This window comes from Osmia bicornis, chromosome 7, assembly GCF_907164935.1.
Source record: "Osmia bicornis bicornis chromosome 7, iOsmBic2.1, whole genome shotgun sequence".
In the NCBI taxonomy this organism is placed as follows: domain Eukaryota; kingdom Metazoa; phylum Arthropoda; class Insecta; order Hymenoptera; family Megachilidae; genus Osmia; species Osmia bicornis.
The window spans coordinates 6693690-6714889 of record NC_060222.1 but is presented as its reverse complement, the minus strand read 5'-3'; the positions used below and the strand labels follow the sequence as shown (position 1 = coordinate 6714889).

At 31.0% G+C, this 21200-nt stretch overlaps 1 long non-coding RNA gene across 1 annotated transcript; it reads right to left on the bottom strand.

The window, feature by feature from the left end:
• Window positions 1-1828: 1828 nt before the first annotated feature.
• LOC123987966 lies at window positions 1829-20168 on the bottom strand. The gene is made up of 3 exons (XR_006829557.1): window positions 19863-20168; window positions 17511-17976; window positions 1829-3315 (listed from the first exon to the last, which is right to left on the bottom strand). It is a non-coding gene; the product is annotated as an uncharacterized LOC123987966 (long non-coding RNA).
• Between the last annotated feature and the right edge of the window lie 1032 nt (window positions 20169-21200).

Here is a 21200-nt window from a genome sequence, read left to right as displayed (position 1 = left end):
AGAAGGTGAAGTAGCAAATAGAAAGATTGAAATTTTAAATTTAGAAATTAACTATTTCTGTTCCTAGTAATTAGACTTTCCACATATCTCTAATTCTTAATATTTATATTACAGGAATATGCAAATTACTTGCAATATCAAATTATGCCATAATTTCAATTGTAGAATATGGCTACAAATGAATTACATTATTTTGGAACTTGCTGATGACTGGTACCAAAATTAATATCAATGTATTATAATTAAATTTGAAAAAAGGAAGGAAAGAAAATTATTAATAATTTTCTCTTTTATATTTAGAATCTTTTTTCATTTTATTGAAGTTTATTTTAAAATAGAAATAATGTAATCTCTTTCTGTGGTGCAGAAAATTTGTTAACTGTAGAAATTCGTAAACAGAATTTAACTAAATGTACGTGTATTCCTGAAATACGTCAAATCCGATTTTCCTGGAACGAAATTTCATACGAGAAAGTTACATTTAATATGTTCAACTCGTTTTTTTCATATTCTTATCACTGTTATGGTATTTGTCATGGCAACACAAAGTGACAATAATTTTCCTTTTAACTTGTATATATTTACATAACATGTTATTATATTATTTCAAATAATGTCATTTAAAAAGTGTCTAAATCTAATTTCAGCGTAATCATTGGCTGCCACAGTAGAAAAGGCCACTTGTAGTCAGACATATTAAAATTTTAACTATTATACATAAGATTAGTTTTCAAATGTAAGTTTTAATAGATACTTTGCACGATTAGTATAATATTAACACTGTTTTACCTTCTCTCTTCTTTTATTAATTATTTGAAGCCTTGGTTCCCAGTGACCACCATAGAAATCAAAATGTTAAACTACTGACTATCTACAGTGAAATTATATATGGAAAGATTTACAATGACGTGTTCTGTCGACACGAAAGAGCTCATTAAAATCTAAATCGTCCAGTTGAGAAGCTTTTGTAATTAAAGTAAAGAGAGTTCATGGAAACCATTAGTATGTAATCAGAATTCATACAGAAAAGTTATATACATCGTACAGTCACCACTTGAAAGCCAAGAGTGAAATACATTATTATTATTAGTGTTAAATATTAATTTATTTTAAAGAGGTTGCATTAACGATAAAGGCATTAGCAAACACACAACTAATAATAAATACAAAGCTTATACATTACTTATATAATTATAAAATATATCATGTAAATCACTGAAAACGTGTAATGAAAGAAAATAGTTTTTTTAATATCTGCCTTACCCTCGGACAGCGGACCATGAAGAGAATCACATGTCCAAGGGTTAAACAAATCGCGTACGATCAATTCATCAATTCCTTTCTATTTTTGTCGATACATATTTAAAAGGATTATTAAAAGTAATAAGATCTTTATTATCTAAATCATTCTTATCTAGTATATTTTTCGGCCATTTTTATGAATAAATTAGCAATGTCAATTATTTGAGGACTTTAACTTACTTTGATGTCCTCTTCAGGCTTTTACTTATTGGAATGTACAGCAGATTCTCAATAAATATTTTTAGAATAAATATATTAATTTTTTTTTTCTTTATGACATCGTAAGCGATGTAACCTTCGCATGGATCTTGAATCATATTAGTGCCACTTTTCCATCGGTATACCCTACGAAAATGCACTTCAATTCTCCACCCACCTCTTTCAAGTTAAAAGTTGAAAGTTTAAAAAATATTGCCCTCCTAACACCTCATCTGCGACAATATAACGAGGGTCTACTGTATGTAAGGTAATTGGTCAAGCATGTGTTTTAAACTGACACTCAGGAAAGGAATTAATTACACTTTTGTGCTTTACAAAATTATATTTTTACAGGATTAGTATTCATATACATCATATGAGCATTATTGTTAACAATTAGCTAAACAACTTCTATTTGCACAGTCATTATGCTATTTTGTTATAACTGTGCAGAGGTGCACTATCTATGAAGAATTTCTAGTTGAACGAGAAAATTCATACTATCATTGCATTGTATTATTCGAATTAAGATTTACATATTTAAAGGAATGTAAAATTACACGAATTATAGAACTCATGAAAGCTGTGATTATACGACTGTCAAAATACCACAAACTCATGACTTGAGGTAATAACATTTATTCCCTACTTAAAAATAAAAATGCTACAAATTGTTGTTAGCTTTAGAACCATTACACAGCCTCAGTCTTTCAGCAATCATCCAAGGGATCTCGCAATTTATCACTTCGATTGATGAATACTTAATTCATCTCTACGAAATTAATAAATATCTAACGATTTTAATTTAAGTACGAGGTTAACGCAGATTCTGGTGAATTTTATAAAAGAAATAGCTTTTTAATTTCTTATTTGCTCTTTTATTAATCAAGAATGTTAAATTTCACAATAAAAATTTAATTATAAATCCTTTTTGATTGTTTTCATAACTTTAATTTAGTTACTATTTTTGAATCACGAAATATGTTGCAATTACTACACTTGCTCCTAAGACAATTATTGATTTCTATGAATAAAATAATTGGTTCACCTTAAGAAATCCGAAGTCCGTCTTGAAGAACAAATTGCTTTAATTGGACTGATGAACCAATCTATAAATTTCTTCTCTTCCTTTCTAACTATATAATATTTTTAGAAAAGAGAGTTACATCATTTTAATGATATAAAAAATAACTATTATTTCTCTAGTTTCAATATTATAAAATTAAAAGAAACTAGTCATCAATCTAAGGCTTAAGTGGACCAAATTCAACAGCTTTTCTCTAATCACAAAATTAACTAACTACTTCTTCTTTTTCAATAAAATAAGAATAAATGAAATTAAAATTTCTATTTCATTACTTAAATCAATTCTTCATTTTATAATTAAATACTAATCATAAATTAAGTAATTTTTTGATTAACAGTGAGTATTAGATAAATCATTGTGGATCCCTGCTGCCATCTCTAGTAAAATTGCACGCAATCGATAATAGAAGAGTTATTCACTTCAGCACCGTATCTTTGCAGTATGGTTTCAAAAGTTTTCGATCCAGAACTAGAATTCTGCCGATATTGCAGGGACCTTGTTCGCCTTCTCTGTAACACCGACGGGTCCCAGGCCACAGGATCGTGTTATCAGGACATTTCGAAGAGAGCTTCACGTATTCTGCTTGGTCGGGAAAGTAGACGAAGTCCGAATTTAGAATCCTGCTCATGCCGATGGTCGGATAAGTAAGGATACAGAGGATGCACAAGCTCAAAACTGCAGTTGCTGTTACAGAACGCATTTCCGGTTATCTGTAGTTCCTTTCTATCCTGAAACAGAAGCATCAGTAGTTAAGTTTAACATCAGTACTCCGTTGGCATTGGAGTAAGTAGATAAGGACCACGGTGGGTCATCCTCCATCCCAAAAATACTGATTTGTTCTCTAGTAGGAATTGTTCAAGTAAGTAAAAAAAATTTCTTAACTGGTAAAATTTTATCTCAACAAAAATAAATATATGAATTGGAAAATACAAAATACGGTGGGCTCTTATTATATTGCCGCGGACGGAGTGATAGAGGCGAAAAATTTTTTAAACTTTCAAACCCTCGGTTGGAGGAGAAAAGTAAAATAAAAATTTTATCGTTTTATATGATATCTTGTTTAGTACGCGTTCGCGGTAGAGGTTGCCGTTGTTATGTAACGCGGATTCCACCACCGGAAGGTGCGTAAGTACTTCCTGACAACCTTTTACCGTTGTAAGGAGAATAATTTTATACTCAGACTTAAGCTAAATCGATAAAAGTAGATATATTTCTGAAGGTTGTTGGACAAGTGTCTATGTGTTTGTGTGAGCTAATACCTTAGAGGTATCTCAAAACAGATCTATGAAGCTGTGTCGGAGCGTATCGGTAGAGTCGTGAAAGCTGATTGTTCGTATTCAAGTTCTGTAAGAGACTGACTTTAAGAATGCTGACGAAGTGATCAGATCTGAGAATCAACGAGAAGTGTCTTTGAGTCTCGATGTCTCGTTCCAAGTTTTGTATTCTCCCTCTCCTGGGCCTTACGAACGGTCAGCAAGGAGCCGCAGAGAGGTAGTCCAACAAGGGAGGTGTTGACGAAAAGTAGCCAATTAGCAAACGTTTGAAGTTTGACTAATGGTCATAGGCTGAACGGTTTAGCAAATCACCTCGCTGAACATTTCCCATGTAAGCTAGCCGAAAACCCAGCACGTGGAAGTCGCCAGAGTTTTACAACCCGAACCAGCAGTAACCCAGGCGCGAGCGACAGGCGGCTCAAAACCCTTGTGTCGGGCTGTACCGTTGAGGTATATGGTCATGTGACCGGTGGTGCCTGAGTATGCAGCTTCGATGGTTCGGGACCCCTTAGGGTTTTGTTCTGACTCATGCATCACAGGGGGTCCGTTTAAGACACGGAAGAGGAAGTTAGAATTTAAGTAAAGTGAATGGCAAGACCTCGTAAAAGATTGTAAACTGCTCGTCGCGAGCATTTGTGGACAATGCGAATGCCAAATAAACGTTCTGACTTTACGGGCCTTGTTCTGTAGAAGGTCTGTTTAATGTTGAACCTTTTGAACCTTCATGGTGATTGCTTCGGTATGTGACAAAATACCACTCCGACCAGCTTAGGAAAGTTTCTAGCAATTAGGAAATGTGCTATTGAACATGACTGACCGTGCTTCTAAATTGGTGCGATAAATTCATCGGTTCATGAATTTATCGTTGTTACCATCTGTACAAGGTACATAGAAGGCAAAACAGACGATGTCTTACGGTAAGTTTATTGCTCTCGATAGTTAAAACCGTAAGATTGTTGAAAGTATAAAACTGCTATTATAGTTCCGCGATCGGTATATTACGCCGCGTAACAATCTCGTGCAGTATAATCTATATTTACGTTATTCAGATTTCAAAGATACAGATACTTGTGGTTATTCATTTAAACGGTTTCAATTAAAAGTTATTGAAATAAACTTTTATACATCGGTAATATTCAAATCATATTAATTTTAATATTTTTAAAAATGCCAAATATATTCGCACCCTGCTTAACAGCCACAACCAGTGCAAAAATGTAGTGAATTTTCTAAAAGACATTGAACTGTACGACTCACTATAGCTTGACTATCCACAAATGTAACAGTGGTCGCTAATAACCACGAGGTGTATGCGACCTTAAACAATTAAATTAAATTAAATTAATTAAAAATTAGATGATATATACATAACATTTGTAATTGCATTACTTCATTATTAATTAGGCTGAGTGTCTTGCAATGATAATATATTATTAATATATTAACTTGCTCTTTAATTAAATAAAAAAATGCAAATAGAAATTTTTTTTATTATAGATTAACAAATGTAGTACAATAATAATGTATTAGTGTGCAAATTCAACAAGTCACACCAGAAGGAGTTTTTAATTTAAAGTATAAGTAATGCTTATTCTATTTAATAAATAAACAATATTTTCGGCAATGCGGCAAACAAAAATTGAAAAGTTTAATTATATTCAGATCCTCGCCAATTTACTATAATTCAAATTTCTAAAATATATTTTCATTCCAAACAGTAAAAATCGTAAATTGACTCACTCGTAATCACAGAAACTTTTACGACGGGTGGTTGCATAGTGAACAGGTACTACAGACCGTTGAAAATTTTTAATTGAAAAAATTGTTACTTTCTGGATGCAACTATCAATTCAAATTTTCCAGAATAACTCACTTTTCAACTATTTTTAACGATCATATAATTTAATAAAATATTTAAAATGAAATGCTTGTATCAACGTCTCAATTTATTATTACTCCAAAATAATTATAAATCCATTTTTATTACATGGCAGTGAATGAAAGATCTTAAAACGAATTTTCATATTTTTAAATTCCATCTAGTTCCATGTAATATTGTTATCACAATTTATGGTCAGTGCTTCCATCTGAGTACGGATTAAATTTTTAATTGACTTCTATTTCCAATCGTTTTCAATAAATCGTTAAATTATAAAAACTCGTTTTATCGTTCAGCAGAGCTGTTGAATAAATGATATATTTCTATTGTATCCTGCTGACGGCATGTAAAATAAACTGCATAAAATACACGAATAACGTACCTTCCAACATAGAATGGTTAATTAAATTACCACGATAAACAGACAGTGTATCATATTGAAAATATGTATATGATTCATTTAAATTATTGGATATACAATACGGGTATGCGGGTACTCGAATATTCGGGTTGGAATCTGGTTGGGAATTTTTTTCGGAATTCCAAAAGTTTATCCAGCATATAAATTTATTCAGATACTCGTCATTTCGAGAACCGAAACTTAAATTACAAGTGCCCGGACAAAATGTGTTGAACAACCTTTCGAGGTTCCGTCCAACCCGTCACAATTATTACTCGACTCGACCCGTGGCTCATATGTCCAAATTTTCGTGTACCCGCACACCCCAAATACAAAAACGTTGAATTTAATTTGATTTGAGTTTGCCATAACTATAATATTATATTATATAATATTATAATATTATATTTTTGCAATAATGAGTTAAACGCGGTACTGAGTTTATAAATAATTGTATATTACACATAAGGAACAAAAATTTTAAATTCTATCTAGAAACAACTATAGTGGCATTTGTATCTGCCAATATCAATATTTTTCGTAAAGTAAAGTTATTTAACCATCGGAGGAGCCCCAATTTTAATTTCATTTTATATTTCATATTATTTTCACTTTCTAAATTTTACACTGTTCTTTAAAAAATTATTCTTTCAATACACATATGAAACTCTTTCGTTTAAAAATTATAGATTTGATTTTAGGCTAATAACGTTGTACATGTTTTGTCGTACAAGTTTGAGTTACGATTAACCCAGGCTCCGTTCTTCAAGGATTAATAAACTTATGTTTCTTTATAGCATGAGGCTTAATTTCCTTTTTTGTATTAAGAAATTTAAAACAGAAGAAACTTCTGTGTTAGAAATTATTTGAATATGAATTTCTTAACATATATGTATATCTTTAAATGCTATCTCAACTTTAAAAATATTTCTTCATTAAATATACTTTTTTTTACTAAAATGAAATAAAATTTATTTCCATACCCTGTGCAATGAAAATCATAATATTTAATGAACTGCTGTAGTATTGTAACAAACAGATAAGAAAAAATGTCTTCACTGCTCCATCTACTACACTTATCTTTTTTGTATTCAATCAGTCAGCATGTATCGCAGTATGTGAGTCACTATGTTTTTCAGCCTTGATGTGTATATTTTCAAGTGAGGAAAAACCGAACGCATGCACATCAGTACAGCGTGCTTTCCTGAAATCGATCGATTCAATTAATAATTGTAATTTGCGTTTTCAACAGCCGACGTTTAAACAATATTATACCATTACACTGGGTGTTGAAAAAACGACTTGCCTAATAAACATAGTTTAAAAAATTATTCTTGGTGAAGTTATAAGTAGTTATCTTTGCTTTTTTCTAGTCGACTTCTTATGACATAAAAACAATGGGCTATCTGTCTTCCATTTGTAACGTAACATTATCAGCATGCTTTACCAGATATTCATTATACATTTTAAAATGAATTTAAAGTTAATCAATTATAGAATTGGAATTATTTGTAACAGAATTATAAAGTGAATTATTTGAATTAATTTTAATTGAGTAATAAATAGTTTCATAGAATTACTAAACGAATTTCTAATAATTATGATATAATTAATATTATTACACATCATTTTATACTTTTATGAATAGTAAATAAGTAGTTACATAGAGTTATTATAAAATATCTAATAATTATTACCATATTACACACTCTTGTAATATGTTTATGTATAATTACAAAATATTACATATAGCACTTGTCGACCTGTATATGTACAACATTTTTTCCTGATTTCTTCTTATGAAACATACTGATAAAATTTAGACTTGGAACACTCTTTATATATAATAATTATTAGACACTTTATGATAGTTTTGTGTAATTATTGAACATTTATGAAAATATGGAGATCATATGTAATAATTAGAGAAATATATATTGTATATACATATGTTGCATAATAAAACTCAGGTAAGGAGCGTTATGAAAGAAAATGAATACAACACTGTTATGAATAAATTAACCTCAAGACTGTAATTTAAAGAAACAACCTTCATTATCAGCTTTTTTATATACCTACAATGATAGTCTCTTACAAGGTAACACCATCGATTTAGATGGAACTTTGTGGCTTTATAGAGTAATCCAAGGTATACCTCATTCGTGTCTAATCAGCCTTCAAAGACCAAATGAGCAATCTCACTTTTTCGCATGTAATTTGTAAAGTAAAAAAGATAAAGCTAAATGTTTTGACGAAAAGTTAGGAGCATAATGAGTACTAAAAATTCGGATTAATCACATACTGAAAATATTTTTTGCTGACACTGATATTACTTAATCTTGTTATTTTAGACTCCTTTTTGTACCAAAAGAGAAATTACTCGAGATAAATATGCTTAAGAACACTGTAGTATACGCTACAAAATTAATCATTTTCAAACTGGAATTAGAAATATAAAGAATTACATATTAAAGTCACGAATGTGTAATACAGTCAAAGTTAAAACAAAAGATTTTGAAAATTCAAGTTTTATACTATAAGAATTGAACCTGAAAAAATGAGAGTGCCTATTATATTTTGAGCTTAATTTTCAAAGCAGTAGCGTAATTTAGTAGAAGATATAGTAGACCCAGCCTCCTAAAAAATGTGGTCTGGTCCATTATTTAAAATTCAAGAACTCTAGAGTTCTAGTATTCCAAAATTTATAAATAAAAAATTCTAAAATTTTAGGGTTCCAACATTCTAAGATTGTAAAATTCTAAAATCACCAAATTTTCAAATTTTCAAACTCTTAAATTCTAACATCCAAAAACTTCAAGATTCTAAAATTCTGAGATTTTTGTATTCTGATATTCTCTCATAAAATTTTATGAAATGTACGATACTACACATTCGATCTGTTAATAAAGTTAAGGGACGTGACCCACTCCAAAAGAAAGTCCGCGTTACGCCAATGCTTTACAGGGTGATACGGCACGAACAAGCTATTATCCTTACCTGAAATTATGCTACAAACTCACAAAATTTTATCTAAATCACTAAATAAGAATTCATAATATTCCTTTATTAATAACATAATTAACAATAATCCGTCAAAACACTGAAATTCCTTTCCACAAAACGTGTTGATAAACATGTAATATCATTCAGTATCCAAACGAAGTTTCCTTATCACTGTAATGACAATTATTGCTACACAGGGCGTTACCAGTTGCTAGGAGAAAGGGGATGAAATTTGTATTCGTCTGCCATGGAAATGATCAAAAGTGGATGGTAAAGCTGCTCGTCCAGTTTATGGTTAATCGAAATACCATGAAACGAGGAGTTTATGGTGTAATTTTTGGGTGCCATTGGCAACGGGTTCAAAAGTTATAAGACTTTAAAATTTTCATATTTTTAAGTACAAATTACATCACACATGCAATTTTCCCTGTAACTCATCTTAATTGTTAGTAAACATCATCTAATCATCTCAAATTCATGTCTTTGTCACTTTTACACTTAATTTTCCCTTCACATTTCGATTTCTTATGTTTTCTAATCATTTGCACTTAAAAATATGAAAATTTCAAAGTCCCATCACTTTTTAACCCATTGCCAATGGCACCCAAATATTGCACCATAAACTCCTCGTTTCATGCTCTTTTGAATAAAGATAGTCTGGACGAGCAACTCTACTATGCAATTATTCAATCCTGCGCATGCGCTATTCGATACTGAACATATGCTATTCGATAGTGCGCATGCACAGAACCTAACCTAACCTAACCTTACCACGATATCTCGAAAACGGTAAGACATCCAGTTCTGAAACGAACTTTAATCGGTTTCTTGTAGTCAATTTAGGTTATATATCGATAATATATAACTTAAACTTCTCGTTTCATGGTCTTTCGAATAAACATAGTCTGGACGAGCAATTCTACCATCCACTTTTGACCATTCCCTTGTGAGTATTCTGAAGCGATACTAATGAATGTTTTGTGAAAAACACACAGGGTTCGTCTGTGTTATAATAACGTGGCAAGGCAACGTTATAATTCCTAAGGGTATTTATGATTTCACAGTTTGTTCGGCGCGGTCTCGATCTCCACGTTTAAATCCGGACTTCGTACGTTACACGCATAGTTCGCCGAGTATATGGATTCAGAAGCGCTCTAATTCACCACAAACGTTCAGCTCGTTATCAAATGAACGCATTGGTTTCATGCGAGTTTCGAGTTGCATAAATATGAGTACAAAGGTGGACCGGATAAAGGTAGACCGCCATGGAGAGATTAAATCTTCGCCGCGTTAAAGGGGTGGTTACTTCGAACCGTGCAACGCTAGCTTTTACGCTTTATGGGTGACCATAAAAATTTACGTCCGCCATAGCCAGGGTACCAGTCGACTCGTTCGACTTGAACTTTACAACGGTTTTTCAAACTCTAACGACCCGACGGAAGTCGGGGACAAAAGTATATCGTTTTTATCTCGGGGATACGCTCGGAAGAGGACACGAATCGACTGGGCGAATCTCATTTGTACGCGAACGCGTGCCATCCCGTGCCCTTGTCCTCGATGGAAAATTAAATTCAAACTTTTCGCGGTAGGCAACTACTCCGCAGCACCCACGAAAATTTCACGAATCGCGATAACGAAGAAACAAACGTGTTCGCGGGTGAACGTTACCCTCTTCGCGAACTCGATACAATCACCCTCCTCCGCTCCAACCTTGCTCAAGGCGAATTTACTGCGCCAAAGAAATTTATTCGTTTGTATAAAGAACTGATTGTGAGATATGTTTATACAGAGTGATTTAAAAAAGATATACACTATAAAAGGTAAAATTTATATGCTTTGTATATTTTGCAATATGAAATTTCTAGATATACCTAAATGATAAATGATTAAAAATTGAGTACACATTAAAATATTTTTGTATTAAAATGTTTAGAATGATTATAGGTTTTGTATTATATTTATACATCTTGTTAGGTAATAAGAGAAGCAAATTTACAAGTGCTAAATAATAACTAAGTGAAACTTTGAAACTTTTCCAGCCTTCAGATATAAATTTCATAAAACAGCTATGGAAAGAGTTTGGTAGAAAATTACAAAAACAGTAAAACCTATAAAAGTGATTTAAAACATAATTTAATCTAAAAATAAGAAAAAATGAATAACATGATAATTAATTTAATGAATAATAATATGAATCAGAGTTCTTTCTTGACAAAAGGAGGTTCAAAAAAAATAAATAAAAATAAGCAACATTTTTTCTCACACAGTTTACAATATATTTTGTTTTTAAGAAATGAAAATATTATATGGTGGATAAAATCCAGTGATAATTAATTTTAACTTCATATTCAAATTGACTTTGAACGTTATAAACCTTACGACATAAAGTATTATATAATTTTAAATATTACACCTATACATGTATATCAATTAAATAGATTTCGAATAAATTTAAACAGATCTTTCCTATATTATATTTACAATACCAAAGGGTTCTAATAGCTGAAACCTATAATCTGACAAGCGAGTTAAGAAAGTTAAGACGTTACAAGATTAGTGTCCTATGTAAACTAGGGAACATGGAAGATTACCTGTTGACTGAATTATAGTATCACTGTTTCTGACAAAGTTCTATCCAGCCAGGTGAAATAACCCGACCTGTTGTAAGGTATGCGAGTATTTTTAATTGTATGTGATTGATAATGTTCTTGAATGCGTCTCAAGTAAACAGCAATAGGGTAAACTATACTTGGAAGATACTCTAATTAAATTATTACGTTTGCTATCACCTATTTTTTATAAGATTAATTAATATAATTTTAAATTATACGCAGCAATGGGTGGATGATAATAGAAATTTCATAGTTCAAAAATAATTTAATATCTGTATATTTTATATACAAAAAGTCAGACAATTTTACAAAATAAATTAGAAGTGATAAATATAAAAACGTTACTTATGTAATACTAGCATTGTACACGGACTTAATAAAATATGAAATATTAAGTTAGTTAAGTTAGTCATTTAAAATATTAAGTTAATTCAGTTAGTCATTTAAAATATTAAGATAGTTAAATTAGTTATTTAAAATAGTTAAGTTAATTAATTAAAATGCAAAATTTATCTAAAACATCAACTTAGTTAAATTACTTATTTAAAATACTAAATTAATTGAGTTAGTTATGAAATATAAAGTCAATTAACGGAATAAGAGAGCAGCTCTACCTTTACTAATTTTGAGCAAATTAGATGAAAATGTTTATAAAATTATCGTTTTGACTTAATATCAAAAAGAGAACACTAATTGATAAATATATTTTTTTACACGGTAAGTATTAATTATTGAGTTTATAAGCTTCCATTTCAAAATTTGAAATTGCCAAAAATGAAGCTGCACTCCTCTTACCGCAAGGTCTTCAATTAGCATCCATATCATCAGCGTGCGCCATTAATTTAAGAATTTCACATTTTTCGCAAAGTTATTGAAAGATAACAGTGCACAGATCGTTGATACCTGGTTTGAAGCAAACTTGGAGCAGAAAACAAAGCAGAATATCTCTGGCGGAAATCAGAAATTCGTAGCATGAGATACAGAGGAACCAGTGTATCTGGTTCCCTCAGGTGTGGAGAACTCGCAATAATTTTAAGAGTAAGTTTTCAACTTTCCTGAACAATACAATGACCGACGCTTCAAGAAGATAGAGCACGCTGAGCTTTTACATTATCATTGTCCCCGTGCGCGTTCGCTCGCAATTTATTGCGTGTAGATAGCAATTAATTTTGTAACTCTCGTAGGAGATGAAAATTTGCTAAAGGACAATTCTTCTCTTCGCTTTTCGGAATTCCTACTGGTGAAAATCGTGCAAACGACATTCATTATAAACGTATAATGGTTTTTACAGTAATTTACGATCTTTCATGGTGAATAGCAGTACATGGGTACCGTAAATTTTTTATGTATTCTTGTTGGGTTCCTATATAGATAAGAGATATTAGGACATTTTTGCTATGTCCAGTGTGTTTTATTTAATCTTCTATAAAAAGTAATTTCTTTCTGAAAATAAGGATAATTATTGACAGAAGGTATCATCATGTATTAACAGTAAATTTTGAACTTAAAGCAGAATACAAAACTGAAGAATAAATATTTCTGAAATTGGGAATATAATAGAGTAGATAAATATTTGAAAGAGAAGCAAAAGAAAAAAGATTTGAAATGCTTTAGATACTGAACTAATACTGTAGATTAAGAAATTCAAAATTAAATATTTGTATTTTAAGTAATTTGGGTTCTAATGCCATTTGTCTTTTTATTAGACTCACAGGTGTGCAATTACGCATAATATTATCACTCTTGTCTACAATTTCATTGGTGTAATTAGGACCTTCTTCTAGGGTGGGCTAAGTCCACGGAATTTAAAAATATTAGATTAGGACACTGGTATTAGAATCTAAAAAATTCTGAAGTGTTGGAATTTTAGAGTCTTAGAATTAAAATTTAGAGTTTTTAAAATTTCAGAATTTCAGAATTCCAGAATTCCACAGTTTCAAATTTTCAGGTCTCAGGATTTCAGGATTTCAGCATTGCAGAATCTCCAAATTTCAGATTACAAAATTTCAGAATTTTAGAATGGTGAGAGGGCCAGTCCAAGTTTCAGGGAGGATCAGAGCCACTCTAGCTCCTACGTATTTATGGCAGTGTACAATTTACAATTACAGCAGGTTTTAATAATTTGGCATCCAATATTGGCATAAATAATTCTTTACAAAGCAGATAAATATATGAAGACTACTACTATTTAAAAAAGTCTTGTGTAATAATCCAACTGCTTTATGTCCTCCTATATTGTCATTCATTAGATCATTCTTTATCTACATTTTATGTATAGATACATATTTATATTTATTTAATTCTTTTTAATAAAATGCATCGTTGTATTAAGCACCGTTATTTTTTCAATTTTTCTTTTTTCTTTTTATTGTGTCACAGATACAAATAACAGATATGCAAATTCTACTTTAATGCTTTTCGAAATTAGGTAAAATTTTTTTTATTTATAAACGTTAATCGCTGTTGACACGCTAGATTTCATCAGTATGTAGTCATGAATCAATAGCGACGTATTTATGTCATGAAAGAATGTTTCACGTCGCTTCGAGAAACGACGATATGATCGATGAAACTTTACTGACAACATTGTAAGCCGGTTCGCGTTACATTCGATGAAAAATACAGATCGGTGTGCTAACAAACATGATGAATTATTCCGAGCTTAGCCGCATTTAGATCGAGTTACCTTCTATTGTGTCTATTATGAACTGGGCTACTCGATTCTCGTACATTATCGCGCCGTTTAATGTGGATGAAGTTACTTTGTACGTTCAATTTGTTAACTCGTAGATAATTTATGAACATTCTCATTAATACGTGAATTAATATGCAAAGAAAGTTCCAAATGGGCCATCTATTTTAAAACTTCAGAAAACAACAAATTAAAACATACTTTAATGTGATCTGTTTATTTATAAACAATTTATCATTTTTTTGAAAATGGTCTTATACCATTTTTAAAATAAACGGCCCATTAATATACGGAAATTAAATGACTTCATTGTTGGAGATACTTGTAAGATATTTGTATGAGATATTAATTAATCAGGGTGTAATCAGCACATTGGCGTAACTAGGAATTTTATTCGGGGTGGTACAGACCACCTCTTAACATTATTAACAGTCAAGTGTTAGAATTTTAAAATCTCAGAATTTTTGAATTTTAAAATTCTGTAACTTAAAAATTTTTGATTTCTGTAACTTTCGATTAGAAATTTTGAAATCTTGAAATTCTGAAATTTTTTAATTCAGACTCGCACAATTTAATTTAATTTAACTCACACAAGAAAAGTGTGTTAAACTAACATTGTTAGCTATTTCTATTGAAAATTCAGTAGATTAGGAAATATCTCGATTTCACCACTGCAATGGCAATACCCGTTTATGATCGTGTATTTCAACGATATTTCCTGGAATATTGTCATATTACTCATTATTGAAGATTTTCTTATCTTGCAGTATAATTCAGGCATGAAAGTTTCGATATGAACTTATGACATTAATGGAACTGGTAAATCACACTTTATGCAAAATTGTTAAAGCGGCTATAATGTAGTTTGTCAAAGAAACTACAAAAAATGATGTAATAGTTTTATGTAAGATATCTTTCTTGATTACATAAGCTATCCAATTTTAGTCTATCCATGTGATATTTTTCAAATTTTGCTTATTTTAAAAAATGTTTAAAAAGCTGACATTTTATTATGGACAGAAATCTTGTTTTGGTGAAGGCACCTCGGAGTTCTCTTCTTTTTTGGAACTGCATAAATATTCTCTTTTCATGTGGATAAACTTCGCAGAATATTTTACGCACAAAAGTATTTAAACACAATGCTAAAAAATTTAACAATTCGTGAAAAATTTTCATCTCGAAAGTGCAGTATTATATGTAAAAATTTAAAATATTTTATGAACGATTGATCTGTTTAATATAATACCCTAGGCATTTTTTATGCAGAATATTTCGAAAAATTAATCTATATAAAGAAAGAATGTACGTACTTCTATTTAGGAAAATACAGACGTCGTTATGAAATTTTGCAAACACCTTTACTTAAACAAAACCATAATAAGATGTCTCCCTTTAAATGGGCCAGGCTTTGTTTGAAACATTTTTTGTGAAACAAATTGTGTAGGAGATGGTTTGTGGATAAATTAAAATCGGATACAATGTTTATGAATCAATCATATGTAATATATATGGTGAGCACAAACATTTATCCATAAATGCGATGCATTGATAGCAACAGTAACCGGGAATTCCATATTAGCATTTGTCAAGTTGAATGACTGCACAAGGTTTCCTGAGTTTTTCAACATTCCAGTTTTGGGAATGCTGATTTTGATATTGTAGCAACTACTTTGTTTTTACTTTTTCTTCGTAAAAATTCTGTGTTAATATCATATTCATACAAGATAAATATAAATAAAATAAGTATAATATATAAATAAATATTATTAGGCTACGGATCTTTATACAAATATGTATACATTATTATGAAACATTTTGTCTCCTCAGGTGTTGAATAGCAGTATCTTTATTCACATTTTTGCATACTTTACAGATTATAAATAATTTAGTACAGATATTATAGTAATGAAACGTATTTCTGACATTTTAAATGTATTTCTTATTATTTGAAACATCTGAATAGAGAAATATTTTAATTTCTAGTTAATTAATATTCTATATATAAAGCAGTCAAACTATATAATTTAAATAATTTACATTATATAATTAAAGATTATCAACATGGATAAGTGCCTAATGACTTTCTGAGTACTTAACTTCCATATTTAATTTTGTATGCTTAATTATTATAATTGGGTCAAAATGACCTTCTTCATTAAGAAGTTAATTTAAACATTCCTCTTGGTACTTTATGAAATTAAAATAATATTAATTATAGTATTTAGAATTACTATAATTTGTATTACTGCAATTTTTTTTATTTATCGTTTTTTAAAGTTTACCATAGGCGTAATTAAGTAGGGGCCAGAGTGGTCCTAGCCCCTGAAAAAATATGGTTTGGTCCTCTTAAAACTTTGAATTTCTATAGTTCAAAAATTTCAGAACTCAGGAACTCCACAATTTCAGAACTCTAAATTCCAGATCCTCAGAATTTCAATACTTCGAAATTCGAAAATCTCAGATCCCAAAGTTTCAAAATTCCAAAATTCCAGAATCTCAAATTTTTTAATTTCAGAATTCCAGGATTGCAGAACTTAATTCCATAATCTTAAAATTCCAACACTCCGAAATTCTAGAATCTCCCATTTCCAAATTTCAGAATTCCAGAACTCCAAAATTCTAGAATCCAAAATGTCAGAATTTCAGTACATCAAATTCAAAAATCTCATGATTCCAGAATCCAAAATCTTAGAATTTCAGTACTTCAAATTCAAAAATCTTAGGATTCCAGAATCCAAAATCTCCAAACTTCAGTATTTCAAATTCAAAAATCTCAGGATTCCAGAATTCTAGAACTCCAAAATTTCTAAGATACTTGGCTCACCTATCAGAAAATTCTAGTTATGCCAATAAACTTAGCTCATCGAGAACTCCCCTATTGTTCATCGTGTTAAATGAGTCGAAAATCGCGAGCAAAGTCGCGGTGCAATTTTAAGGCGCGAAACAGATGCCCTAAAATGTCTGCTTACCGGCGGACAGGCAAACCGTTTTACATAATTTAGATTAAACTTACAGTTCGCACGCTCTCACCGGCAACAAGATTAACGATTACTTTACACTCACGTTTGCTCGTTTATTTCCCCTTCTGTACTTCAGTTTCCCTCTTGATCCTTTTGTTCTCCGGGCTGCTCCTTCAGGCTGCAGCTGGCTAGACTGTGAAGTTGCTCGTTTCACAAGTAATTCACTGTCACTAATAGAAATTTGATAATCAAAAACACACGACGTCTCCCAGCATGCGCGTATGAATCGAGGTTCCAGCGGAAACTGCGAGGTCTCGTATCAAAAGTTAATCTACGCCAAGCTCCGTAAGGATTCAGGCCAAGGAGGTGGAAGGTGCAAGGAAGGAGGTAGGTATCGTCTGCTTTCAGACGCGTCGTCCGTTTTACTGAGAAGTAAGGAGGGATATCACAAGAGAAGGGATTAATCCGAAGCAGCCGATGATCATGTCTTAAAGAACTGGTCTGATCGTGAGGAGACTACGTTTTCGAAGGTACCGTCTCCTTTCTTGTATCCGTTTTAGACAAGTCCCCTGGGAAATAAAAGAACGTATTTACACCCATGGCTAAATGATGCTACACGGTGCTCGATAAATAGAAATCTTGAATGCCTAGTTTTGGAATTTTATGGGATTAAACTCTATTTCAGTTCAGGGTAAATTGGAGCTGTGTTAACGTATTGGAGCTGACGTTTTGAATGGCTGATAGAAATTTTGGGAAGTCGGATTAATTTTCAAGATATTTATAATATTGGATTGAGGTTCTGTAATTTCAGTTTACTTATCGTAAAAATTATATAAAAATTGAAGTTATAGCCATCTTTATCGCAATACCACGTTTCAAATAATTAAAAAGGATAATTTTAAATTTATGTATTGTATCCACATTTGCAACATCATATATTATTGAATAATTAAAACATATTTAATTAAATAATTAAATAAATAATTAAATTGCACTTAATTATATTAAAGAAGTGTTAATAATTATTGATACGTATTGGTATTTTAATTATCTTTATTATTAGTTTCACATTTTTAATTATATTTCTTGAATAAATTTCTTTATTGTTAGATCATTTTGTTAATATTAATTATATTAGTATTCTCGACTATTTAATTGTAAAATTGTACATCAATCTTTTTGAAAATATTTGTCAATTTTAAAATAGCCAGTGACTTTTACAATTCTCCTTGAATCGAAGTAAAACGTGTTGATTTTTATCTTTTTCAACTACTGTTTCGATGACGTGCTAAGTAGCAGGTTTTGACGTCAGAAATAGTCGGACGACATTGCCCAGCGGGGATTTCCGAAGTTCTATGCTTAATACGTTCGCAAAAACGCATTTTACTTTTGTTTTATTAATCCTTAACTGGAAGTCGATATTACGGTTGCGATCATAATCCTATCACGAGATTCTGATTGATTCGTTCGGTTAATATGCGTCACGTAATTTGAGGAAATTCACCCATAAAAAAAACATTGACATTGCTACTATCATGATAAATACAACTAACAATATCTGTAAAATAAATAAAATCAACGTTCAAAAATCATTGAAGAATAATTTTTAAAGGAACAATGTAAAATTAAAAAAATTAAAATAATGTGAAATACAAGATTAAATTAAAATTAGGGCTCTCTCCATTAAATTAAAGGAAAATTAAATTATCTTTTTGTACCAAGTTTTGCATAATATACAGTTCGTTTAAAATTTTGGTGTTATTTAATGACATTAAAAATCACAGAAGCCATCTATTATAATTTAATTCCTAAACCAAGTAACATTCCATGTTAACAGCATGTAGGTACTCAAATTAAAGATCGCTGCAACAGCTTCATTTTTTAAAAAGTTGTTTAATTTTGTAAATATTGCATTTTTAAAGCCTTGTTTTTATATATGCTCAGGCATTTTGAACTCAGTTGATATTGTAGTGATTATGACAATTAACTTAAGGTAATAATGCCATTTTAATATTTCCATTGTCAAAATTGTAGCCACAGGGTGTTTTGCTTAATAGAGGTCACTTAAATATCATCTATATTTATTATATCAGAAATATATTTTACATAATTTCAGTTGTTTAAAATAATGAATCAAATGGTGGAAAATTTGTTATAAAAGCCATCGATTAAGTGCCTTTCTTTTTTTCAAAGCATATGCGCATTAGATAGTTCGATTTAAGCGAAACACCCTGTATATAGGTATATTAAAAATATTAATGAAAAGTTTAGGTAGTAATTTTTATTAAACTTTGAAGACATATCTACTCTTCTACAATATTTTTATGTCATCAAATCGAGTCAAACTTTAGAAATCCACCACTTATTGTTAGTATAATAATGTAATAAAATTTAAGAGTGTTATTGAAAACAACGAATATCTTGAAACAATTTCATACTTTGTACCTATACATACCTATACATAGATACGTTCAGAAGCTTTAGAGATAATTAAAAATTTGATTGTTCCATTAACTGAATTGTATATTCCAGGCTAACGGTATATATCAATTTGATGCACGTCAATCAAGATAAAAAGAGTTGCTTCAAACCCGTTTAATTTTCCGCCCCGAATTGCGATCGAGTTTCTATTTAACTTCTGTAGCCACTTAACCACGAAAACCTATAAGCGGGAAAATAATTTTCAATTTCAGCCAGACAATCGACGAATCCCTGATTCTTCTTTGCGGTTAACTGTTTTGCCTGGTGTGTTGGCATCCGGCGTGTTGTGTTGACTATGAGAGAAAAAATGCAGCTAGACTAATGGTTCTTCGAATACCTGACTCATTTCTAGCATTTAAATGTAGTGACTCACTGGCTCATTCGCATGCTACTGAATAATAACTAACTGTAAGAACTGATTGGTGTTAATTATAAAAAATCAGAAATAAAGATTTGTACTGTCATTTCTGATTGTATCTACAAGGTTTCAACCCATGAGCAACGAAGCGTGGGTCAATATAGACCCAAACTGACAAAACATATACAAGGATATTGATCTAAAGTTAAATGCATAATTTTGGGTAATTATTTAGAAGTTTGCCCTCCTCACCGATTTTCGTGACCTTGAAATATGTTGTCAAGGTCATCATTCTGAACAACTTTTCCCTATACATGTTACCGCCGCTTGGCCTTAGTTACCGAGATATTTCCAAAAATCTTTAGTTAAACTTAGATTACGAGTACACTATATTCCGCGAAAAATGGAGACTGAATGGTGATTGAAAGAGTGATTGAAGTGATTTGAGGTTAGGGTTAGGGTTAGGGTTTTGTTTTTGATTTTTTCACGTTATAATTACTCTTTCTTTCACCTTTTATACATTGTATACCTATTATTCATTTTGTGTTTTGTCAGAAATCGGAAACATTTCGCCCATCGCGTCGAAAAATGCTATTATACGCTCATTAACATCATGTTGACGTCGGAATAAAAACTTAGCTATATATCCCACGTAATGAGACGTACGAGTTCCATAACGAGGAATATTAGCTCTCGTATCACGCCATGTAGGCTCTAAACCTAAACCTAACCTAAACCTAGCCTAACCCTAACCCTAACCCTAACCACAAACCACTTCAATCACTCTTTCAATCACCATTCAGTCTCCATTTTTCCCGGAATACAGTGTACTCGTAATGTAAGTTTAACTAAAGATTTTTGGAAATATCTCGGAAACTAAGGCCAAGCGGCGGTAACATGTATAGGGAAAAGTTGTTCAGAATGATGACCTTAACAACATATTTCAAGGTCACG